This window comes from Rousettus aegyptiacus, unplaced genomic scaffold (genome assembly GCF_014176215.1).
Source record: "Rousettus aegyptiacus isolate mRouAeg1 unplaced genomic scaffold, mRouAeg1.p scaffold_m13_p_9, whole genome shotgun sequence".
Lineage (NCBI taxonomy): Eukaryota > Metazoa > Chordata > Mammalia > Chiroptera > Pteropodidae > Rousettus > Rousettus aegyptiacus.
In genome coordinates, this window is record NW_023416312.1 from 40,187,215 (window position 1) to 40,214,172 (window position 26,958).

At 36.0% G+C, this 26,958-nt stretch overlaps 1 protein-coding gene across 3 annotated transcripts in view; it reads left to right on the plus strand.

The window, feature by feature from the left end:
* Positions 1 to 26,958, plus strand: part of LPAR4 (lysophosphatidic acid receptor 4) — a 430,666-nt gene that overhangs the window by 141,203 nt on the left and 262,505 nt on the right. For all 3 annotated transcript variants that reach the window (XR_004952855.1, XM_036226969.1, XM_036226970.1), the window contains one exon: positions 11,566 to 11,628. The gene's annotated coding sequence lies outside the window, so the exon portion shown is untranslated. The remainder of the gene's footprint in view (positions 1 to 11,565; positions 11,629 to 26,958) is intronic.

The window sequence follows — 26,958 nt, forward strand, 5'->3', positions numbered from 1 at the left end:
AAGTTGGGAAAAGAACCCAGGTTTATGGATTCCTAATCAAGAGTAAGCAGATTTATTTTCACCCTCTTTGCACTGATTTTTATCTCAGTGTGGCTCTTTGTGCATAATCGAGGCATACTGAGCATGTGTAACTTTATGTGTGGGCTTTGAATTTTCAGGAAGAGTATCTAGTTAGCATGGATGAGGGAGCTTCTTTGCATGGATTTATACAGTTTTTGCCTTTCCACCCTGACAGGATCAAAGAAGAAAATACACATAAAGTTGCAGTGAAAAGTAAAAAAGTTATAAAATGCAAGGCTTAGTAATGTTGATAAACTCTAGTTTGACTTCCTTCTAATTGATATTTGCCCCTCAGTCCAGCTGGAGCTGAGTGTGGGTTGGGAGACAGGCTGGATTGTTGGGTTATTTTGGCAACCAAGGTGGGAGAATCTGATGGGTGCATATGGTCAGGGAATTTGCTAATAGCTTGAAAACGTAGGAACTGGGGCCACTTGGACTGGGTCCCCACCTAAACTTTTGCTCCAAGGGAAGATCAATAATGGAGGAATTAGGCAAAGACTTTCAGTGAGAACTAGGTCTTTCCTTAATTGAAGGAGAATTCACTGTACTATAACTTCCTGGTGAAAATTCTGCTATAACTAGAGACTAGTCTACTGAGAGTTATTTTAGATGTGTGTAAGAACTCCACAGTTCCTCAAAGCCCCTGCTACCTCGAACTTGCTAACATCAGCCTGAAATACCTTTAAGTGTAGTTTATAGTGAAAGCTATCTATTAGTTGCCTTTAAATTCAGAACCACTAAGGAGACTTGACCCAAGGACCGACTCTCATAGGAGAGGTCATCTACTATGGATGGGAACTTTAGTGTTCTTATTAGGGAAGAAATGATGATGATAATGTCAGCTCTGGCTATTTCACAGTATTTAAAAATCAAATAAAATGAGAGCCATGGAGGAGCTTTATAAACTAAAAGGTAATATACAGATAAAATTATTGCATTACCTGTTTTTCCATCCCCCTCTCCTACACAGTGTTATTTATTACCAAAGATATTACATGAGGTCCTATAAATAAAATTTGAGAGAGAAATTTGAGTAACTTTGAGATAATTTTGGACCCTGTAGGGTGTTATAATCTCAGTGCAAGAAATTATTGCTGTGGAGCATCTAGTTGCAAAGACCCACTTTTATGTCTGCAGCTAAGTTTGCCACAGTGACAACATCTGCCAGATATATTTGTATATGTTTTCTGTGTGTATGGTCTAATGAAGTGCTATCCGTAAAACTACCTTAGTCATTGGAGCTCTCCGAAGGTAAGGTGAAATGTTTATTTGACTTGAAAATGGAGTCCTAAGACCTGGGTTTATTTTGGCTCCATCATTTTTGATGTGACCTTGGAGAGATCAAGTCATTTGTATTTTCTGAGCCTCAGTTTTCCATTTTGTAATTAATAATGGCAAAGGGTTAATAATCACCACTCTGTTAGTTCACTGAGAATCAGAGTGAGCTAATGCATGTGAAATGCTTGTGAACTGTAAATAGCTGTACAAACAACCTCATAGTTATTTCCTGGTATCAGGGGAGATCCCCCAGATGCGTGCTCAGAAGCTGTTTTTGACATGTTTTCTTTATCTAAGCAGAGACCAATCAACTATCTAGCCAAGAAGGGAAACTGACTTAAACATTTGATTTTCGGATTTAGCCTTTAACCTAGCTTCACCTTTCTTACTGAGATACCCTTACTTAAAAAAAAATACAAGCAGAATTAGATGGGAGTATAAATTTGAAAGCAAATAAAGCATGTTTTTAATGTCTTCAACTCCCCCTTTTCTTTTCAGCATTCCTTCCCCTAAAAGGAGTAGAGGGTAGCAGAGGAAACTACACTGAGAAGTTGTATGCACTAGTGGTTAGTTGTATAAACTCTGGAGGTAGGCAGATTTGGGCTGAATCCACCGTTTACTAGTTGTGATCTTGGACAAGTTATCTAACCTCTTGGCTCCTTATATTCCTGGCCTGTAAATGGTGACAACAATTACACTACTACCTTATGGGGTTGTTATAAGGCTTAAATGCAATAGTGCCTGGTACAAATTATGTTTCCAATAAATACAGCTTTATTTTTATTCACACTATGGTTTTGCTTACTCAGATTTATTTATATTTTTAAGTTACCAACCAGGAAATAGATATTGTCCCAAAGAATGACGTATGTTTTGGAGCATTAAAAACTTTCCTATATCTTAACCTCGCTAGTTTGGTGGTTTGGTGATTCATACAAGTGAGCCTTCAGGCAATATTGGGAACAAATTTGAACACAAAATAAAATCTTGATTTTTTAAAATGATGTTTCCACAGCTTTTCAAATTTACACTTTTTTGGGTGTTTTTTTTCTTTTACTTTTGCTTACAGAAAATCAGAGTGTTTTATTTGATGTTGATTATCTTATAAATATGTCTATCCCTGTTCTGCGCAGATGCCCCTGACCACTGGATGGCTGGTGCTTAGACTGGCTGGGTAAAGCTTTGACCTTGACTAAAACAAACAAAAATGAAGATTTTTTTTTACTGTTATTCAGAGAACACAAAAGATGGTATGTGTCTCATAAGGCTAAGCTAGATCCCTAGAAGTATAATAGATATGGTTATGGAACAAAAGGCTCAGTTTGTTTAATTTCATGATTTTTGACTTGGAACACACTTCTATGGACTAGCCTCAAATTCACTTTGTCAGTGTACAGATTGTGTTTGGTTCCACAAAGTTGTATCTAACAATTTATTTCTCATCCATAGAGAATAATTGTGGGCAAAGTTGTTAAAATGGGACACATTTATGATTACTGATTGGTTGAACATTTTTCTTATACAAAGAAAATACACTTAATAAGTTGAGAAATAAATGTTTATCTGGTGTTCAGGCACTGAAACTGATCACTTTTGTCAAATTTCTTCACATACAGCCTGAACTATTTTTTTTCAGTTTCTCATTGTTGACCAAATGAGATCTGTGAAAGCACTTTGAAAATGGGAATACATTATAAAATTCTGAGATTATTATTTGTTATTATGTTAGTGTTCATTATGAAATGTTCTTATTAAAGAATATTGAACTTTCTCTTTTGCATAAAGAAATGGTTCTAATGCCCACTTTGATTTCTAAATGAAGCACATTCTTTGATCTGATGACTATTCAATCTCCAGGCTGCCTTTAGTCCAATATTATTTAAACAAGAAACAAACAAACAAACAAACAAACAAGCAGTCATCAGGAACAGTCAAAATGGTAGCTGTAAGAGTCTGTCTTTTTGTTCCTAAGATAAAAAGTCCTCTTCATTTTACTCATTTTGGGTAAACTATCAGTCCTTTTCTTCCTTCCTGTTTTAAGCAGGAAGTGCTGATAGCATTATATATAAATAAGCACTCCATGTTGCACAACTATTGCCTCCTTTCATATTTTAAGAGTGTCTCAGATAGGTACTCAGGAGAGTACCCAGAAGAATGTGTTAAACAAAGAAGAAAAGGGGTTAGAAATCTAGAAATCTCTCCTCCAAACTGTGTATGTCTTCTTGGGGGCATGGTTTATTTGCAAAACATGTGAAATTAGCTCTAAACCTGTCAGTCCAGCGGGATCAGCCTTGAGGAAAATGAAGGAATAAATGAAGTGAGCCCTTCTTGACTTCTCTTTTATCTACAGATCTCTTTCTCTTTTTTATCTCTTCTGCTGTCCAGGCATCCAATGCTTCTTTTCTTATGCTGACTGAATTTCAACTGTTTAAAGGAAAGTGGATCTAGAAATCAATAACATTTCAGTTTAAATAAATTTAAATTGTTCTTTTTTTCTAAAGTGACTATTTCATTTGAGTTATCTGAAATTACAAAATATCATTTAGCAAAGATAAAATCAATAAAAAGTCATCCATGATCATACCATGCTGAATTAACCCACTCTTAACACTTATGTGTATAGCCTTTTATGCTTTCTTTCTTTAAATATATACATGGATATATTCATCAGAATGGGATTACATTATACATATTGTTTATTGACCTGTTATTTCTATTTAGCATCATTTATCAACCTATTTTTATTATTTATTTATTTTTAAATTTTTATTCTTTCAGTTATAGTTTACATACAATATTATATTAATTCCAGTGTGCAACACAGTGCTTAGATATTTATGTAACTTATGAAGTGATCATCCTGATAAATCCAGTGCCTATTTGACATCATACATAGCTATTATAATACTACTGACCATATTCCCCATGTTATAGTCTATATTTCAATGACAATTTTGTAACTACCAATTTGTACTTAACCTCCTCCCCCCTTCAATGATCCCTCCAACTCCAATTTGATGACCATCAAAATGCTCTCTGTATCTATGAGCTTGTTTCTGTTGTTTGTTTGTTTATCCTGTTCTCTAGATTCCACATAGGGCATTTGTCTTTCTCTGTCTGACTTACTCCACTCAGCACGATACCCTCTAGGCCCATCGATGTTATTGTAGATGGCAAAATTTCATTATTTTTATGGCTGAGAAATATTCCATTGTATATATGTATCAGCTTTTTATCCATTCATCTATCGATGGACACCCAGATGTCCTCCATATCTTAGTTATTGTAAATAATGCTGCAATGAACATATGGATTCACCTGTCCCTTCGAAGTAGTGTTTCGGGGTTTCTTCAAATAAATTCCCAGAAGTAATCGTTGCTAGATATGTACTTATTGCCATTTTATTATCCATATTTTTTATATATTTTTTTCTTATTAAAGAATTCTCTCAATTTTTTTTTAATTTAGTAATACTGACTTGGTGGAGATAAACTCTTTTATCTTTTTTTTGTCTGAGAAGCTCTTTATCTGTCCTTCCATTCTGAATGATAGCTTCGCTCGGTAGAGTAATCTTGGTTGAAGGCCCTTGCTTTTCATCACTTTGAACGTTTCCTGCCAAGCTCTTCTGGCCTGCAAAGTTTCTGTTGAGAAATCATCTGACAGTCTTCTGGGAGCTCGCTTGTTGGTAACAAACTGCCTTTCTCTTGGTGATTTTAAGATTCTCTTTTTGTCTTTAACCTTTGTCATTTTAATGATTGTGTGTCTCAGTAGGCCACTTTGGGTTCAGCTTATTTGGGACTCTTTGCGGTTCCTGGACCTGCATGTTTATTTCCTTTGTGTATATGTACCATAACTTCTTCATCCAATTGTCTACTGATGGGAACTTGGGTTGCTTCCATATCTTGACTATTGTAAATAGCGTTGCCATGAACATAGGGATGCATATATCTTTACCAACTAGTGTTTTGGTTTTCTTTGGATAAATGCCCAGAAGTGCAATTACTGGGTCAAAAAGTAGTTCCACTTTTAATGTTTTGAGTAAAATCCAAACTGTTTCCATAGTGGCTATACCAATTTGCAATCCCACCAACAGTGTACAAGAGTCAGATTTTCTTCACATACTTGCCAACATTTGTTGTTTTTGATTTATTGATGATAGCCAATCTGACAGGTGTGAGGTGATATATCATTGTAGTTAAAATTTGCATTTCTATGATGATTAGTGACCTTGAGTATCTTTTTATATGTCTATTGACTATCTGTATGTCATCTTTGGAGAAATACCTGTTAAGGTCTTCTGCCCATTTTTAAATTGGATTTTTTTGTTGAGTTGTATGAGTTCTTTATAAATTTTGTATATTAACCCCTTGTCAGATGTATCGTAGGCAAGCAATATCTTCTTCCATTCAGTAGGTAGTATTTTAATTTTGTTGATGGTTTCCTTTGCTATACAAAAACTTTTTAGTTTGATGTAGTCCAATTTGTTTTTTTCTTTTGTTTCTCTTATTCTACGAGATGAGATATGCCAGAATAAAATTACTAATAGCAATATCAGAGAGTTTATTCTGTATGTTTTCTTCTAGAAGTTTTATGGTTTCAAGTCTTACATTTAAGTCTTTAATCCATTTTGAATTTATTCTTATATGTGTTGTAAGAAGGTGGTCCAGTTTCATTTTTTTCCAACTTTCCCCAACACCATTTGTTGAAGAGATCATCTTTACCTCGTGGTATAGTTTGATATCAGGCAGTGTGATACCTCCAACTTTGTTCTTTTTTCTTAAGATTGCCATGGCTATTCAGGATCTTTTAAGGCTCCATATAAATTTCTGAATTATTTGTTCTAGTTCTGTGAAAAAATGCCATTTGTATTTTGATAAGAATTGTCTCGAATCTATAGATTGCTTTGGGTAGTATGGCCATTTTAACAATGTTGACACTTCCTACCCATGAGCATGGTATATGCTTTTATTTATTTATATCTTCTTCAATTTCTTTGTTTAATGACTTATGATTTTCCAAGAATAGGGTCTTTTATCTTCTTGAAAAAATTTGATTCCTAAATATTTTATTGTTTTTGATGCTATTGTTAATGGAATTGTTTTCTTAATTTCTCTTTCTGATAGTTCATCATGGGTGTGTAAAAATGCAACTGACTTCTGAATATCAATTTTGTATGTTGTTACTTTACTGTATTCTTTTATCAGCTCTAACAGTTGGAATCTTTGGGGTCCTCTGTGTGTGGTATCATGTTATCCACAAATAATGACAGTTTTACTTTTTCATTTCTAATTTTAATGCCTTTTATTTCTTTTTCTTGTGCGATTGCTATAGCTAAGACTTCCAATACAATGTTGAAAAGATGTGAAAGTAGGCCTCTTTGTCTTGTTCCTAATCTTAAGGAAAACTCTTTTATCCTTTTCTCATTGAGTATATTAACTGTAGGTTTGTCATATGTGGCCTTTATTATGTTGAGGTATGTTCTCTGTATTCCCACTTTGCTGAGAGTTTTTATCATACATGGATGCTGGATTTCGTTTAATGCTTTTCCTGTATCTAGTGATATGCTCATATGATTTTTATCTTTCAAATTATTAATGTGGTGTATCACGTTAATTGATATGTGGATATTAAACAAACCTCGTATGCCAGGAATAAATTGAACTTGATTATGATATACGATATTTTTAATGTATTGCTAAGTTTGATTTGCTAATATTATGTTGAGGATTTTTACATCATCATTCATCAGGGATATTGGCCTACAGTTTTCTTTTTTGTACTGTTTATCTTTGGTTTCATAATCAGGGTAATGGTGGCTTCATAAAAAAAGTTAGGAAGCTTTCTCTCCTATTTAATTTTTTTGGAATAGTCTGAGAAGAATAAGTGTTAATTCTTTGAATTTTTGATAAAATTTACCTATGAAGCCATTTGGTCCCAGACTTTTGCTTTTTGGAAGTTTTTGATTACAAATTCAATGTCATTGGTGGTAATTGGGCAGTTCAGATTCTCTTTTGACTCAGTTTTGGGAGATTATATGCTCTCAGGAATGTATCCATTTCTTCCAGATTGTCTAGTTTGTTGGCATATAATGGCTCATAGTATTTTCTTATAATCCTTTGTATTTCCGTGGAGTCTGTCATTACTTCTCTTCTTTCATTTTTGATTTTATTTATTTGGGTCCTCTCTCTTTTTTTTTTCTTGATAAGTCTGGTTAAAGGTTTATTTATTTTGTTTATTCTTTCAAAGAACAAACTCTTGGTTTCACTATTCTTTTGTGTTGTTTCTCTAGACTCTATTTCATTCATTTCCACTCTGATCTTTATTATTTCCTGACTTCTATTCACTTTTGGTTTTGTTTGCTATTTTTCTAGTTCTTTTAAGTGTAGGGTTAAAGTGTTTGAGAGTTTTCTTGTTTCTTGAGGCAGGACTGTATTGGTATGAATTTCCCTCTGAGGACTGTTTTCACAGTGTCCCATAGATTTTGAGTCATTGTGTTTTCATTCTCATTTGTATCAAAGTATCTTTTGATTTCTTCCTTGATCTCATTATTAACCCATTCATTGTTTAGTACCATGTTGTTTAGCCTACACGTGTTTGTATATTCTCCAGTTTTTCTCTTGTAGTTGATTTCTAGTCACACACCATTGTGGTTGGAGAAGACATTATGATTTCAATCTTCTTAAATTTATTGAGATTTGTTTTGCGGCCTATCATGTGGTCTGTCCTGGAAAATATTCCATGTGCACTTGAGAAGAATGTATACTCTGCTGCTTTGGAGTGAAACACTCTGGAAATATCATTTAAATACATCTAGTCTAGTTTGTCATTTAAGGTTATTGTTTCCTTATTGATTTTCTGTCTGGAAAATCTGTTCATTGGTGTTAATGGGGTGTTAAATTCTTCTACTATGAGTGTATTGCTGTCAATCTCTTCCCTTATGTTGGTCAATAATTGCTTTATATATGCAGGTGTTCCTATGTTGGGTGTGTATATTTGCTAGGGTTATCTTTTTTTTGTTGTATTGATCCCTTTATCATTATGTAATGCCCTTGTCTCTTATTATAGCCTTTGTTTTAAAGTCTATTTTGTCTGATACAAGTATTGCTACCACAGCTTCTTTTTCATTTCCATTTGCATGAAATGTCTTTTTCTATCCCTTTTGCTTTGTCAGTGTCATTTGATCTGAAGTGGGTCTCTTGTAGACAGCATATGTATGGGTCTTGTTTTCTTATCTACTCAGTTATCCTATCTTTTGATTGGAGCATTTAATCTATTAACATGTAAAGTGATTATTGATAGTTACATAATAATTGCCATTTTATTAATCGTATTATATATTTTTTTCTTTACAGAAGTACCCTTAACATTTCCTGTAATTCTGACTTGTTGATGGTGAATTCTTTTAGCTTTTTCCTGTCTGAGAAGCTCTTTATCTAACATTCAGTTTAAATTGATAGCCTTGTTAGATAGAGCAGTCTTGGTTTTAGGTTCTTGTTTTTCACCACTTTGAATATTATGTGCCAATCCTTCTGACCTGAAAAGTTTCTGTTTAAAAATCAGCTGACATTCTTATGGGAGTACCCTTGTAAGCAACTAGCTGCCTTTCTCTTGCTGCTTTTAGGATTCTCTCTTTGTCTCCATCCTTTGGCATTTTAATGATGATATGTCTTGGTGTGGGTATGTTTGGGTTCCTCTTATTTTGGACTCTTTTTACTTCCTGGACTTGTATATCTATTTCCTTCACCAGGTTAGGGAAGTTTTCTGTAATTGTTTATTCAAATATATTCTCAATCCCTTGCTCTCTTTCTTCTCCTTCTGATATCCATATGACACAGATGTTGGTACATTTGATGTTTTACCACAGGTCTCTTAAAATTTTCTCTTTTTTTCATTCTTATTCTTTTTGCTCTTCTGATTGGGTGTTTTCTACCTTGCCTTCCAACTTGCTGATTCAATCTTCTGCTTCATCTAAACTACTGTTGATTCCATCTAGTGTATTCTTCATTTTAGTTATTGTATTCTTCCTTTTTGACTGTGTTTTTTATGGTTTCTATGTCTTTTTTTTTTATAATACTATCTCTATCTCTTTTGATGTCCTCACTGAGATCATCTATTCTCTCCCTAAATTCATTGAGCATCCTTGTAACCAGTGATTTGAACTGCATCTTTGGCAGGTTGTTTGTATCCTTTTTGTTTAGTTTTTTTTTCTGGAGTTTTTTTCTTGTTATTTCATTTGTGTCATTTTTCTTTGTTTTCTCATTTTAATTGCCTTTCTGTGTTCATTTTTATGTATTAGGAAGATTTATTATGTCTTCATACCTTTGCCAGGTGGCCTTATGTAGTAGGTGTCTTGTGTGGTTTACTGGTACAGTCCCCCCGATGATCTGTACTGGGGTTCTGGTTGTGTTCCTTGTGTGTCATGTGAGTTCTTCTGTTTTAGCTAAGCCTTGATTGCTGTTAGGCTGTCACTGGATAGGATTGACTCTTGGGCTGACTGGCTATGGGGGCTGGCCATACCCATAGAGTTTGAGCTGCTGTGTGGGGGCTGACCCCATGGAGTGGTATTTTCCCCAGCAGTCTCGTGTACCTGTTGAGACCACCTTTCAGGTATACCACTTATGGGGCTAGTCGGCTGGTCCTCTGTTGTGGTCTGATGCCAGATTTGGGGTGTGTTGGTTCTGGGGCCCCTTGAGAGGAACCCCCTGTAGGCAAAGGTCAGCTGCTTCCTTTGATTGTTCGAGGCTACCTGGTAAGAGCTACAAAGTGATCTATGAATGATTGCTGCCTATGCTGGATCTGGAGGCATGTGGGAGAGACCACATTGTAAACTGAGGTCAGTTCCCCCAGTACCAGGCCTGGGGCAGCCTTCCAAGTACCAGTGTACCTCAAGGCCTGGGGCTGCCTTCCAGATGCCCATATGACTCTGCAGCTGGTAGAACCTTTGTGTGGTATGAGAGTTGGGTGAGGTGGGAACCTAGGGAGTCACCAGGGTAAAGTGAGTGAATTTCTCCTGGCCAGTGCAGAGTTCAGTTTCATGCCAGTGCTGAATCTGCAGCTTCCTGTAAAAGTCTCAGATTGCAGCAAGGCCAATTGCTGTCTGCATCAGGCCCTCAGACCCCTGCAATTCATCCAAGAGGTACTACAGTTCGGGTTGGCTCTGGTGTGGTTTGCCATCAAAAGTCCCCCAAAATGTGCAGGTCATGCACAGGCCGTTTGGGCTGAGGGCTGCTGCCTGTGAATAAATGTATGGCTCAGGAAAAGCATAGGGTGGAGAAGGCCTATCTCACTGGGCCAATGCAGCTTCAGAATTGGCTGCATGGAGAGAGGGTTCAACACAGGCAAGATGCCACCCATCTGCAGCCTGCTCCACAGTAGGAGAGCAACAAGGGAGGAATGGCGGCCATCCCGCTAACCCTTACCCTTGCACCATGGAACTCAGTCCTTCCCAGTATGTCTCTTGCACCTCCCAAGCCACTGAACCTCCATCATAGCCCAGGGTGAGTAACTATGAGCAAGTGAATCTGTGTACAGGCCCTTCAAAGGGACATTTGAGGTTTCAGGCTCCTTCTATCCCATCCAGATAGCCAGAATCACCATTGGTTTTAAAAGTTAAATTTTGTGGGAACTCTTTTTCCTGGGACTGGAACCCTGGGTTGGGGAGCCCTTGTGTGGGGCCAGGGCCCATTATTCCTTCATGGGGGCTCTGTGGCCACACTCTCCCTTTTACTTCTCAACTGACACTTGTGGGTATAGTACCAATCTGCTTTACATCTCCACCCTCCTACTGGTCTCAATGTGATTTTTCTCCATATCCTCAGATGTATGTGTTATGATTAGCTAGACTTCAGGTGGTTCTCCAAGTTCTTTTATAATTTGGTTGTAATTTTAATGTAGTCATGGAAGGAGGTGAACTCTGCTTTTACCTAGCCCATCTTCTTGACCAAAACCTCTCTACAGCAAACATTTAATAGAGATCTGTCGAATAAATGAATATAATACCTACATAACTGGTACCTAGCCAGGTTCTAGTTAGGTCCGGGGAAACATAACTGAATTTCTATGCTTTGCTAGACTGAAAGATATCTTGTTTTCAGGATGCACAATCTCCCAAAAATCTTCTCAACTCTCTCCCTTTGACTCCTCACATTCAATATCTATAAATTATCAGACTCCTGAAGTAGACACTATTGATTGCTAATTTATTATCAAATATTTAATTTCTTCCAGGAATGGAGTTGGAGGAAAGATGACCTTATTTTGTTCTTCAGAAGAGGACATGATTGATCTAAGGTGATTCCATTCTTTTAGCTTTTAACTGGTTCAAGCATGAGAAAATAATTTATTCTGGTTAATGAGCCATAATGTGGAACTCACTGGGAAATTTTGGGAAAATTTTCCTTGTTCTTAAGAGAGAACTACAGGAAAAAATAACCTCTATGGCTTCTCTGAATATAGTTACATCTTGACATAATTTTCAGGTATATTATGGCCATCTGTCTCCTTGAGGATGGCAGAACTAATTGTAAAATTACCCTTAATTCTTAATAATATTATTGAGTCCCAGAGTCAACCGATACTAAAAACTTCACCTCTGGTTTTTCAAAAATTAAAAATCAATTGGAAAATGTATTCTTTATGAGATTATCTCCAAAAATCTTCATCATGTCCCCAAAAGTTAAAAAAATATATTACCTAGAATTGGCATAACAGTTTTCGAGGGACCTTGATTTTCATCTAGTGTTAAAGTCATCGACGTTGAAATGATAACAGAGTCTAAACGAATCCTTAGCAAATTAAATTATGTGCTAGAGAGCAAATCATGAAAATTCCAAGTAAAGAAACACAATTCTAACAGGTGACTGATGATATGAGAAGTATTAAAAAAAGGAATAAGACGTTTTCCTAATCTCAGTGGAATTTTCCTTTGTTACTAATAATCTCCAATGCCTGGATCCAACCTACAGATTTACTTTAATCACATATAATATTACATTGGTTTGGGGAAGCACCTTTTTTCTAATGGATTCATAATTTCTTTCAGGGATCATTAGATACTACCCCATTCATCTTTACTCACTCCCTGTGATTATTCTAATTGTACAGATTGACAAACTGAGTTTTGTATGGTGCATGGTAGTACCTGGTCTAAAAAATACCCTTTGGCAAGGAAGGAAGAATGAGCAAGCAAAGTCGAGTACATTACAGAATGAAGGCAATGATTTTAGCTGCCTGGGGTGGAACTAAAACCAACAGGGTGGAAGTAACATGAGCTAGTTCCTAACAAGTTTTCCTAACAAGTAGAAGTCAAACAGTGGAGTTGTCATCACAAATTTGAGAGCTGCATTTGTCAGGGATACAATAAAGAGAATTATTCTATTGTTAGAATATCTAGAATTCTGTTAGTATTAAGATTATATTATTTTATTAAATATTTTAAGTGAAAGAAGCCACAATCTGGTTCATATAGGAGTGCAATAAAAAGGTAAAATTATTAGACAAGCTATGCATTCACTAATATAAGCTCCAAAACATCTTATTTATTTGATAATTATGACTATAGGCTCAAGAGGGTAATCTGGGCACCAGTTCTTCTAGATATTATTTATCTACTAAGTTAACAGTCCTATGAAAGGGCTGGAGACAACCTTCTTACTTTCCCAGAAAAATGAGAAGATAGAACATTTTATCACACTACTTGTAAGTGCTGCTGACTGATGAGATAAATGTAGAGGAATGTATTTGTTTTTGAAAGTCTGAAATCAATTTTGATTTGTGATTTATTTACCAGTGAAGTCCCAGCACACTCATCTCTCTCTCTCTTTCTTACTCTCTCTCTCTTTCTCTCTCTCTCATAAATAATGCTGCAATAAATATACTGATGCGCATACACACACACACACACATGTATTTTCAAATTAGTGTCTAGACATCCTTGGATAAATAACCAGAAGTGGAATTACTGGGCTCCTCCTTGTCTGTTGTTATATATTTGTTTTAAAGTCTATTTTGTCTGGTATAAGTGTTGCTACCCTAGTTTTTGCTTGTTTTTTTTTCCAATTTTTATAAAATATACTTTTTCATTCTTTTGCTTTCAGTCTATGTGTGTCTTTCAATCTGAAGTGAGTCTCTTATAGGCAGGATATGTAAGGGTCTTGTTTTCTTATCCATTCGGCCACCCTATCTTTTGACTGGAGCATTTAATCCACTTACCCTTAAAGTAATTGTCGACAGATGTGTAGTTGTTGCTATCTTATTATTCATATTTTTACCTATTTCTTCTTCCTCTTCTTTTACTTCTTCATTTCTCCAAATTTCCTATAATACTGGCTTGGTGGTGATGAACTCCTTTAGCTTTTTCTTGTCTGGGAAACTCTTTAACTGTCCTATTTTAAATGGCAGTTTTGCTGGGTTGGGTAATCTTGGTTGTAGGTCCTTGCTTTTCATCACTTTGAATATTTTGTGCCAGACCCTTCTGGCCGGAAACTTTTTTGTTGAAGCTGACTGTCTTATGGGAGCTCCCTCAATAGGTAACTAACTGCTTTTCTCTTGGTGCTTTTTAAGATTCTCTCTTTGTCTTTAACAGTTGACATTTAAATTATGATGTGTCTTGGTATGAGCCTCTCAGGGTTCATCTCATTTAGGACTCTCTGAACTTGCTGGAGTGTATGTCACCAGGTTAGGGAAGTTTTCTGTTATTATTTCTTTGAATGGGTTTTCAATTTTCAATTTCTTGCTCTCTGTCTTCTCCTTCTGGTACCCCCATGATGCAAATATTGTTACGCTTGATGTCCCAAAGGCTCCTTAAACTGTTTTCATTATTTTGGATTTTTTTTTCTTGTTGCTGTTCTGATTGAATGTTCTCGGCTGCCCCATTTTCTAAATTGCTGATTTGATCCTCTACTTCATCCCCTCTGTTGATTCCCTTTAATTATTCTTCATCTCAAATATTGTATTCTTCATTTCTGACTGGTTCCTTATTGTTTTTCATCTCCATTTTTATGTTTTTTTTTGTTCCTTTGTTCAAGTTCTCAATGAGTTCATCTACTCTGCCCCTAAGTTCAGGGAGCAGCCTTATAATCAATGTTTTGAACTCTGCATCTGGTAGATTGCTTTTCTCCATTTGTCAAGTTATTTTATTTTCGTTCCCAGAGCTGTATTCTCTTCTTTCATGTGGGACATGTTTCTTTATATGTTAATTTTGGCTGCCTCCTTGTGTCTGTGTCTACATATTAGGTAGGATTCCTGAGTCTCCTGGTCTTAATACATGGCTTTATATAGTAGGTGTCCTATAGAGCCCACTGGCATAGTCTTCCATAGTCACCTGAGTGAGGTGTTCAGATGTGTCTCTTGTGTGGCTTTGCCTGCCCTCCAGTTATAGTTGAGCTTTGGTTGGTATTTGCAAGCCGATGGGAGGGATTGACCATTGAGCTGATTGGTTGTGAAGATTGGCCAGTAAGGGACTGATTCTATAGAGCAGGATTCACTTTAGCTGGGTTCTAGTACCTGCCCAGTCTGCCCTTCAGGTGTGTCCTTCTCAGATGCAGCCCTGAGTGGTGCTCTGGCTTTGGTCAAAGCATGCCACTGAGTGTGCCAGCCCAAGGGCCTCCTGGGAGGGGCCCAGGTGTAGGCCAATTTCAGCCACAGACTGTGCACCTTTGGGGCCAATTTGTAAGACTAACCAATCCACAGATAGCTGCCACCCATGCAGAGCTTATGGGTGCCCCTAGTGACCTAGCCTGGAACTGTGGCTGGTTGCCACTAGTGTGTGTCTTGTGATTGTTTTGCAAAAGATACAGGGCACACCAAGGCCAGACGTTCCTACTTTGCATTTTGTGAGTTTTTGAGAGATTTTAGTAAAGTTTGCAGCAAAAGCCAAGACAGGCCATTGGTATGGAATAAATTACTGGAAGTGGCTTGTTGGGCCTTCAAGTTGGGAGAAGCAGAGTCTCAGGGAATCACCTGGGTGCAGTGATCTGTGTTATCTAAGTTGATAACAACTCATATATGGTGGCTCCTCCATTTGTTCACTGGGAGGGACGAGAGCTCAACAAAGGAACAATGGATACTACCAGCACTTCTGATCAGGAGCAAGCCACCCCTTTAGCCTTTTACCTGGAGCCTGACAACTCAGTGTCTCCCCATATGTCCCTGGCACTTCTTGAGTGGCTGCCCCAGCGCCGGAGCTTAGAGTGAGTGAGTCCAACAGGGAGTAAGTCTAGGTGTGGGCCTTTAAGAGTATACTTTTAATACCTGCAGCCCTCAGTCTCACTCAGCCACAACCTCCACTGGTTTTCACAGCCAGAGATTATGGGGACTTCTATTCCCAGCACTGGGACCCTGGGCTGGGAAGCCTGGTGTGGGGCTGGGGTGACTGGTTCCTCGGGTAGGGGAGAAGGCTCTGGAGCCAAAATAGCTCTCCTGATTCTGAATCACCACACGTGGTTGTGGGACCGGGCTGTTTCGTATCTCCACCCCTCCTACTGGTTCAAGGTGACCTCTTATGTTTGTCCCCAGTTGTTAACCTTCTGTTCTGCCAGACCTCAGGTGACTCCTAGTGATGGTTACTCTGAGTTTCGTTATGATGTTGCCGTGGTCATGAGAGGAGGTGTGCACAGTGTCTACCTTCTACACCATTTTGACTGGTCTCCTCCTACCAGTGTTGACATGGCTTCTTCTGTATGTTCTGTATGTCCTTAGTTATAGAACTTCTGTCTGGCTAGATATCAGGTGATTCTCAGTAGTATTTGTTCTGTAGTTTAGTTGTGATTTTTATGTTGTAATGAAAGGAGGCAAGCACATTGTTTACCTTCTCCACTATCTTTACTGGAACTCCAGTGAACTTCTTCATATAATTTCAATACTGTTTAATTTGTTAAGATTTGTTTCATTCTCCAGAATATGGTTCATTTTTAGTAAATATTTTATGTTCACTTGAAAATAATTTGTATTCTACTCTTATTTTGTAGTGTTCTATAAATGTCAAATAGACAAAGTTTGTGAATAGTGTTGATTCTATCTTCTTTATTATTACTGATTTCCTGACTACTTGTTATATTTGCTATTAATCAAAGAATGTGGACGCTCTAACTTTGCTGTGAATTTGTTTTTCAGTTCTATCATGTTTTTCTTCGTGTACTTTCATATTGTGTTATTGGGCGCATACACATTTAATATTTTAATGTCTCTTTTGAATTAGCCCTTTTATCATTATATAACGTCATTCTTATCTAACTGGGATTATTTTTAAAATAACATTAACTTTCTTTACAACTTACAAAAGTAATTATTGTTCAATTTATAAAACCTAAAAATCCAGAAAATCACCAGGATTATAATCTGACTTCCCCAATAGCACCACTATTTGTTTTCTGAAAACACACACACACAAACATCCTTTGTTACAAGATGGTATAATCTCTAGATTATTTTAGCCTTTTTCACTTATAATGTTTTATAAGTATGTTAATTAATTTTTTCTACAGCATGGCTTTTGAAAAAAATATTTGAATATAGAAGAGTCCCATAATTTAAAATCAAATGACATAAAAAGGTGTAAAGTGACATGTCTTTTTTCTTATCACTGTTCCTCTGTTCAATCAGATTTCAATCCTTTCCTCTACCCCATGTAATTATTTTTGTTAGGTTTTTGTGCGTCTTTCTACAGTTTTTAAAAATACAAACACAAGTAAATATGAACATATATTTTAATTTTATATCCTATACCATTTAAAAAAATATAACCTTTAAAGGTGATGTTCTGCACTTTTTTTGTTCATTTGACAACTTACAGGGTTTGTTTCATGGCAACATGTAGAGGGTTTTTTATTCATGTTTACAGCTTTGTCTACTTTATTGCATGGATGTATTACAATTGATCTAATTAGTCTCATTAACAAGTCTCCTATTGGTAGACATTTGGTTGTTTTTAATCTTTAGATATTACAAAGAATGCTGCAAAAATATAAATTTAATAGTATTTATTATATACATATAGCACTATTTAAACTGTCTTATACTGTTGGATATTTAGGCTCTTTTTGATATTTTAGTATAGTTAATGCTACAATCAACATTATTATATTGACATCTTTGTGTACATCTATATAATCTATATTTTCCTGGGGTGAATTCTTTTTTTCCAGCTTTATTGAAGTACAACAGACAATTATGTGCTTATTTTTATATTGTACAATTCAATTGGTTTTTTTCAATTATAGTTGGTATATAGTAATATATTAGTTTCAGTTGTACAGCATAGTGATTAGAGATCTATATAACTCACAAAGTGATCACACCACTAAATCTAGTACCCTTATTCCCTCTTACACATTTGTTACAACATTATTAACTACTTTCTTTAAGTCAGAATGACATGGAGATGTAGTGTGTAGCATGGGGAAGATGGTTAATAATGTTTTAATAAATTTGTAAGGGGGGAGAGAGGTACTAGTATTAGTGGGGTGATTGCTTCGTGAGTTACGTGTTTTTTAATCTGAAGGACGTTTCTTGTAGGCAGCATATGTAGAGGTCTTATTTTTTGTCCATTCAGCCACTCTATCTTTTGATTAGAGAACTTCTTTTCCATTTGAGGTACTTGTTGAGAAGAATGCCATTATTACTATTTTTTATTCCTGTTTTCAATACATGTTTTTTCTTCTTGGAGAAGTTTCTCCAACATTTCCTGTATTACAGGCTTGGTGTTGATAAATTCCTTTAGCTTTTTTTCTTTTTTTTCTTTCTTTCTTTCTTTTTTTGTCTGGGAAGCTCTTTATCTGTCTTTCAACTCTAAATGATAGCTTTGCTGGATAAAGTATTCTTGGTTGTAGGTCCTGGGTTTTCATCAGGTTGAATATTTTGTGCCAAGCCTTCTGTCCTACATAGTTTCTTTTGAGAAATTAGCTGCCAGTCTTATGGGTGCTCCCTTGTAGGTAACTTTTCTCTTGCTGCTTTTCTCTTGCTGATTTTAAGATGCAGTCTTTATATTTTACCTTTGGCATTTTAATTATAATGTGTCTTGGTGTGGGCCTCTTTGGGTTCATCTTTTTTAGGACTCTCTGAGTTTTCTAGGGTTGTATGTCTATTTCCTTCATTAGGTTAGAGACGTTTTCCATCATTATTTATTCAAATAGCTCTTCAACTTCTTGTTCCCCTTCAGATACCCCTATGACTCAAACGTTTTTACACTTAATTTTGTCACGTAGTCTTCTTAAATTATTATTATAGTCTTGGCTTCTTTTTTCTTGCCATTTTGATCGAGTGTCCTTGCCTTCCCCATCCTCTATATCAGTGCTTTGATCTTCTTTATCCACACTGTTGATTTCCTCTAATATTCTCTTCATATCAGATAATATGTTCTTAATTTCTGACTGGTTCCCTTTTATAATTTCCATTTTCATCTTTATGGTTTTTATCTCTTTGTTAAAGTTCTCACTGAGTTCATCTATATTTCTCCTAAGTCCACTGAGCATCTTTATTATAACTATTGTTTTGAACTCTGCATTTGTTAGATTGCTTGACTCCAGTATTCCTGGATCTTTGTTCTGTTCTCTCATATTGTTTCTGCTTCTTCATCTTCCCATTTTGACTGCCTTTATGTGTCTGTTTCTATGTATTAAGCAAAAGCTCTTAAGTTTCCTGGTCTTATTAGTGTGGCTTTGTGTAGTAGGTGTTCAATGGCACAGTCTTGAGAGGGATTAAGCTACAGGCCAAGTTTAGCCCTAGCCCATGCCCCTTCAGGGCCACCTGTTAAGATTCAGCAAGCAATGCACAGATGCTGTGCTTATAGTTGCCATAAAAATAAACACATGAGAAACCGAGGCCAGCTGCCACCAGTGTGAGTTTGGTGCTGCTCAGCAAGGAGCAACTGACTCATCAAGACACACTTGGATGTGGCTTGGGTGGGGTCACGAGTTGGGGGAGGCAGAGTTTCGGGGACCCTCTGGGCACTGAGACCTCTGTTATCCAGTTAGAAGATGTCTCAGCTATGGCAGCGCTGTGTCCCCACACTGGGATGGGGGCAGGGCTCAACAGAAGAGCAATGGATATAGCCAGCACATCTGTCTTGGAGCGAGCCTCACCTCTGGCCCTTGCTTCGACAACTCAGTGCCCCATTGTAAGTCCCTGTTGCTCTATGAGCAGCAGACAGGGCACTGGTGCTCAGCAAGTGAGACCATCACTGCTAAAGTCCAGTCATGGATGTGGCCTCTTTAAGAGATGTCTGTGGCTGCCAACTGTAGCTGCTGCAGTCTCTGTCCCACTCAGCCACTCAGCACCAGGCAGTCTCACATCTTCGCCCCCTCCTACCTTCTACCATTTCAGGGTGATTTCTAATTTCTCTCCCCAGTTATAGTGCTTCTGTTCACCTAGATCTCAGGTGATTTTGCTTGCTGTTTGATCCGTGTTTCTGTCACAACTCTGATATGGTCGCAGGAGGGATAAACAAAGCCTCTATCATCTATGCCATTTTTTCCACTTCTCCTTGGATGAATTCTCAGAGACTGTGCTATTTTGTATTATCTATAACTATAGCTTGATTATGAATTTGGTAAAGGAAGGGAGTGTTTGCCGTTACCTAATAATATCTGGGATTTTATTATAATCATTATAAGAGTTCAATATATAGGTTGATCATAGGGACAAATTTTGGTCCAAGAGTTTTGTTGTCTGAATTACTATGAGAAATGAAGAGAATTGCTATACTCTTTAGCTTGTTGTCATAGAAAAAACCTCTAAGCCTGAGAGTGATTGGTAATGAAGGTAGGGAGCTTGGCCAGCCATGCTAAACCACACTTCAACTAGCAGCAAGGAATACAGGAAATCCAAGTTTACAGGCAAGCCATGGAGAGAGCTAAAATGGTGTTTCCCTCACCTCTTCCAAGGCCAGCTTCACGACAAGTTTGGTACTGGAGAAGGGAAACCACAAGGCATATGTGAATTCTAGACTAAAACTCTACCCCTGGCATACAATGATGATATCCATGACTCTCCACTAGTAGGTTATGTGTTTAGAGTTGTTTCTTTAGTTGAGAATGACTTATACCATTCCCCTCTTCTGATTTGTGGTTGGTCCTTTGAAGATTGTTGACTGGAATTAAAATGTAAATGGAAGGAGAAGACACTATATAGTTGAATTAAATCCTGGCATCTTAGCATCACAATTCAACAATCAAAATTATCTAGGTTCAAAGGTAGAAGGAACATTTCAGTAACCCATCAGAGTATGCCTAGAAGAAAGTATAGGAAATGAGGATATCCTTGGCCAAGTGTTTTTTAAGCTTTAAGCCCAGATGCCTTGATGGGTACGTGATAATAGAGATAAGAACATCCTGGAAAAATTATCAGAAAGAATGAACAAACTTGAGAGAAATTTACATAATAAAACAGGTTGCTTCTTGTGGACTTGTGTACCACATACTAATCTTCTACTGGAAAAATATTATCTGCCCCAAATGCATAAATCTCATGTAGTTCACAGTGGCCCAGAAACTTAAATTATATTTTGCACCAGAGCTATATAACATTTCCTTTTTTCTGAAGATTGAGAATGCAGAAACTGGGTAACGTTACTTAGCAACTTTTAATCTCTGCAGTGCTTTAGGATCCAAACAAAGCTCTAACTGGTGGAAGGGGTGGGTAGGCTATTGAAAACCTGCAGCAGAGCTTTTATTTTATTTGTTGAATATTCTTCCGGCTGCCTGATGTTTGACTATGTTCTGAGATCTCTACCAAATTTAGAAGCCCTTCCACTACTTTACAGTTGGAGCTTCCCCACCCAACACAATGATCTTTCAGCTATCTCAGAGATAATTAACAATTAAATCTGCTAAAGATTTGCTACTGTTTTTTAACAATTCAAAACAAGAAACAATTTTAAGTGTTTCTGGCAAATTGACATTTCTTGTAAATGGTGCTGAGAGAGCTGGAATGCTGCCATTGTCCCTTTAACCTTAATCAAAATTATATAACATGTAAATCCAGGATGTCTTGCAAAACATAATTACAGCTTTCTTGGCTGTTTGTGCCATTTTATTCTCTCATTTGTTCTGTCTCACATTGTTTTTTATTGCCATTGTTGACCTACTATGGATATTCTCTTAAAGTTCAATATCCAGCTTTCTCTTCTTCCTCAAGGACCTATCAACTTTCATGATATCAGCCATTCTTTTATGTAGTTATCAAATCATTGTTTTTCATTCCTCACTACTCAAGGTCTTTATTACCATATTTTTAAACTCTTTCATTTTTTTGAGTTAATACCATACATGCTCTTTCCTATAGGTTTAAGTGTTAAATCAAATATTTTGATATGGATCCCAATTTACCCAACTCAACTATTTAGCAATGTTACCACTATAGGATACACTTGAGACTTAAGAAAGGATTAGTCCAGCAGATGTCGTGGTAATATGCTGACCTGCCTGTCTCTTCACCTTGAGATCTCCATTATTCTATGCTTTGCTTCTGGCCTAGTCCCCAAATCTCGATAACCATGGATAAAACTTTGGGAAATGATGGGAAGACAAATGTAACATGTTGAAGCATATGCACCTCAGTGATAGAAAAGACTTTTAGGCGCCCTTAACTATTATATGCAGAGCACTGCACCAGGTACCAGTCATCTAGAAGCTCATAGTTCAGAATCGGAAGCAGACATCTGAGTAGACAATTGCAGCAGTATAATGAGTATCATGTCATGGTGCTTGTAGAAACCACAATGGTGCTGATCTCTGCTGAGATTTTATTGCTCTTTTGGGATTCATAATAAAAGCCTCCAATCTTATTTATTAACTTGAAAAGATAAGTTGTCATGATATAATATTTTGAATAATTTTTCTTTATTTTGTGTTATTTGTAATTAAAAGCTTTATTGAGGAAATGAAGAATCTATACAAGATTTTATAAGGAGGATGTAAAAAAAAAACATGTTGCCAAGCCCTTTGAAAGCATCTATTTAAATGAAAAGGGATGGCTTGTTAATTATTATATTTCATTAAGTCAGGCCATTAGGATCTCTTCTTGCTAACAATATTAGCTGGATACTATTTGCTATGTGTACTTAAAATTAAAACAACTTAAAATTTGCAATATAGGTTTATATTTCAGGCTGCCCTTTCTGCCCTAATTTAATTCAAATTAACGAAGTTTTACTACATCATAAATAAAATGTTAGAAAATAATTGACCTTGTGCCTCTTTCAATGCTCTATCCCTTGAATATATAGTTTTCATAAATTCCCAGCTGCATAGATCTTAAGCTATTCCATGGAGGAGTTAATTCTCTTGGATATTTTTCCAACCAACTATGAAACTACTGGACCAAAGCTATAACAAGTACAATGTGGAGAGGACTGGCTGAAATCAAACAACAAATTTTATTGTTCATTTTTTTAATGCCTATAAAATGCTGGACATAGATCTGCTCCCTGGTACTGAGTCTCTAGAAAGAACAAATTGCTGGCTGGCCTTGATGATTGACTAGATGGTGAAGAAATAAGAATAGAATAATTTATATCTGGTTTCAAAGCCATGAACCTGAACGATTGAAAAAATATAATGTTATTGACATAAATGGGAAAGTTGGGGTAGGAACTGGTTTGGAAAGGAGAAGGCCGCTCTTTTACATGTCTAACTCAAGTTGAACTCAATTTAATAACATGAAAATTGAGCTCTGAAGACTTGTTTATTCAGTCAACATCATTACGCATTTTCTTTCACGATTTCAACATTTACTAACTGTTCAGTATTGATAAAAATCTCTTAATGTCTGAAAGGTCACTTTTCTATATAGTGGCAGAGTAATACATGCACTTCTTAATACACAAGTTATCTGGTAGGATCAAATGAGATAATGTATGTGAAAGTACTTTATAAATTTTAGAGTAAAATACATAATATTATTATCGCTATTATCTCAGTGGAAATATTCAGCAGGCATTTTAAAATAAAGAACTGCAACTCAGGTGAGAACACATGATTGAAGATAGAGATTTAAATAATGCATATTAAGGAGGTAATTGCAATTATTTTAATAGGTTACATGGGCTATAGACTAAACAAGAAAAAACAGAGAGAAGCCATGGTACATATATACAATGGAATATTACTCAGCCTTAAGGAAAGATTAAATATAGCCATTTGTGACAACATGGATGGAACTTGAGATAATCATGCTAAGCAAAATAAGCCAGACAGAAAAAGTTGAAAATCACATTCTATCACTTATATGTGGGATATAAACCTAAAAGCAAAAAAGGAACAGGACAAACAAACAAAGACTCAAGGACATAAACAATAGACTAGTGGTTACCAGAGGGTAGGGAGTGGGGCAGGAAGGGGGAGGTAGATGGTGTAAAGGGGGTCAAATATATGGGGGTAAGGGGAAGGTGAAGTGGGTAAAAGTTATCAAATATATGGTAGCTGAAGGAAACTGGACTTTGGGTGGTAAACGCACAATAGAATATACAGAAGTTAGATTATAATGTACACCTGAAAATTACATAATTGTATTAACCGATGTCACCCCAATAAACTTAATTAAACATAAATAAATAAAATAAAATAAAATACCACCAGAACAGTCAAAGAAAACCCCCCAAAACAAAACAAAATGAACAAACAAACAAACAAACAAAAAACAAAAAGAAAAAAGAACAGAGAGTGAAAAAACTAAATTGTGAGAAAGGCTATATTTAATACATTCAAGTAAGATAGTTAGCTAACAAGACAAAAGATTTTTAGAGAAAACTAGGTTGATGTAATGTTGTATAAACGAAAGGAAAAAAACTTTTTAAGAAGGGGCTGTTAGCATCATGTGCCTAGAGTTCAAATAGAAAACAGAGAAGAAGTTGATGGAAGTGCTCATTAGGAGCATATTGGTGGGGATTGTTGGCAAAAACAGCTTCAGTGGACTTGGAAGTGAACAACGGATACTCTGCAGGAAGCCAGACTAATGGGCATTCATGAGGGAAAAAGAATGGGAATACTACTTCTTGGAAGACTTTGAGGAAAAGTTTGTTTTGTTCGATGTGAGTATTACTGACTAAAAGGAGTATTCTGACCTGGTTAGTTAGTAAACTTATTACCAGGAAGTAAAAATCTCACTTTTCCTTGTTTATCCTTTTTCAGGCTTCAGGGATTTGGTATTTAGGGAGACTGTTTGGTTTCTGTGTCACTGTAGTTTGGAGCTCTGTTTATTGTAATGAGTGAGATAAAAAAAGAGACCATTAATAGTTCATTTACATTCAAATAATGAGAATGTACATTGAGTTAAGTAAATGGCACAGTTAATGTCATGTAAAAGACATCTGAGAATTCTCATTAGGATAGTTTGACCTCAGTCAATTTATCTCCATTTTTTTCAACTATCAACACAAACATACTCTTCTAATACATATGATATAATTTATTAATAAAAATATTTTTAATTTTAGAAAGTTTAAAGCTTTGCCTGAGGCAATCTGTCTTGTGTGGAATAAGTTGGACTTGATCCTCTTAATCTTTTTTCAAGTGCATGAAATGCAATGACAAAATTGATTCTCAAAAGTTAAATATATGCTAGCCCTCACATGAATAGTCAGGGGCAGAAAGAATGTTAAAAACAGGGAAAATGTTGAGAAGGAGTGCTACTTCTGAGGTAAAAAGTAAGAGTTTAGTAATTTGTACAGTTGATTCAAATAAGTCAAAGGTGTCAAATAATAAAATTTGAGTAATAAGTTAATCTGCACAAAAATTGATAGTTATTTTAAAGTGAGGGTGAAGGGTGAATGAGATTAATCATTTAACTGAAACACTATGTTATCTTGTCAATAAAAGTTGGAAGACTGAAAACTGATCTTTTTCTACCTTCCTTTGCCTCTTAATAAATAAACCGTGATGTGATTCTATTTCTGAAGAAACAAATTGAATACTTTTATATTCCAGGTTACAATGTCTTTATGAATAATCTTAACTCAATTAACTGAAAACATTAAAAGCGTTACATGATTGAGTTTGAATTGCATCTAATACCTGATATTGTTATAAATGAATTTACTCACTTGATGTGAATCTTCATGATCTAGTCTTGTCTCCACCTCCAGATTTTCCTTTATGCTGTTCTCTCCAGTCCTTGTTAAAACTTATTCTGTGTTTCAGCACAAGCATAAAACCTGCATCTTCACTAAGATTTTTCCTGACTACTTCAGGCTACATGGATCTTTTCTTCTCTGAACTCCTATAATTTTAGAGGCCATACTATAGAGTGCAGAGCTGTTACATACTCAGTCTCTAGAGCCGTACAATCTAGGTTTAATCCCAGCTTTACCACCAACTAGCTCTGTAACTTTGGCAATTTATTTAACTTTTCTGAATATTGCAATGACTTCTTCATCTATAAAATAAGGGTAATTAAAGTATCTGCTTGCAGTTATTAATGAGGATAAAATGAATCAACAAAAGTAAAGTACCTAGGATAGTGTCTGGCACAGAATAAGTGCTCGATACATGTTAGATGTTGTTGGTGTAGCATTTGTCTCATCTCTAATTGTAAGCCTTTTCACCTCAACTAGATTGCAAATGCCTTAAAGGCAGACCACTCAAATTCAGCTCTAGTCTCAAACTTGTATCTTTAATTCAGCAAAACAAAAACCCTAAAATAATAGGTCCCACTCTCTGTAGAAAGAAGTTTAGCTCCATTTTTTTGCTACTTAAGCACTCTTATCCCTATATACATTTCCATTCCTTTCCCAAGAAGCTTATTGAAGAATGCCTTCTAATCACACTACCTTCATTTGTATAATTATTTCCAGTGATGTCCTATGGCTCTTTACGAACCGAACTGGTACACCTGGCTCAGTCGGCCCACCTCTAGGGTTGTGAGATCTAACAAAAACCAAAAAATTAAAACCAAAGAGTTAAATTTGAATTGCAGATAAATATAAATAATTTTTAGTATAATTTCATAGTAAAATTTATCTGACATTCAGATTTAACTAGGCACTAGGCACTCTTTATTTTGTTTGCTAATCCTATGGCTACTACTTAACCTGATGCTGTATTTGGTAAAGGTCTGTTGGCTAAAGAACGGGGATATTGTGATGCAAAGCAAGAGGGTATACTTAGGTCTGTGGAACCCCTCATACTGGGATCTTTTGTTCTATCCAGAAGGCAAATAATTCCAAGGGGGTAAGCTATGGTTCAGTCCTAAGTAAGATCAATAAGAGCTGTTCAGCTGTGTCCCATATACCTAGGCCTCTCCTCCTCAGATAGCAATCCCCCATATATCCTCATTATAGAAGATTTTGGAAATACAGATATTATAAATATGTAAAGGATAACATAAAAGCCACCTAGAAAGAGAAGAAATATATTCACTTTAAAGAATAATTTTATATTATTTAGAATAGGTGATATATTTACATAGTTGCAATACATACACACACACAAATATATACAATGAAAACTCTCCTATGTTTGTCCTCCATTTGGTCAGTCCCCACTATCCCTTTTACTAGTAAAAGTATCACTTTTACTAGTTTTCTTGTTATATTTCAGAATTCCTTAATGCAAATACAAACAAATAATAAGGTAACTTTTTTTTTCAGTTTTCAAAAGGTAACATACTATATACACTGTTCTTTACTCT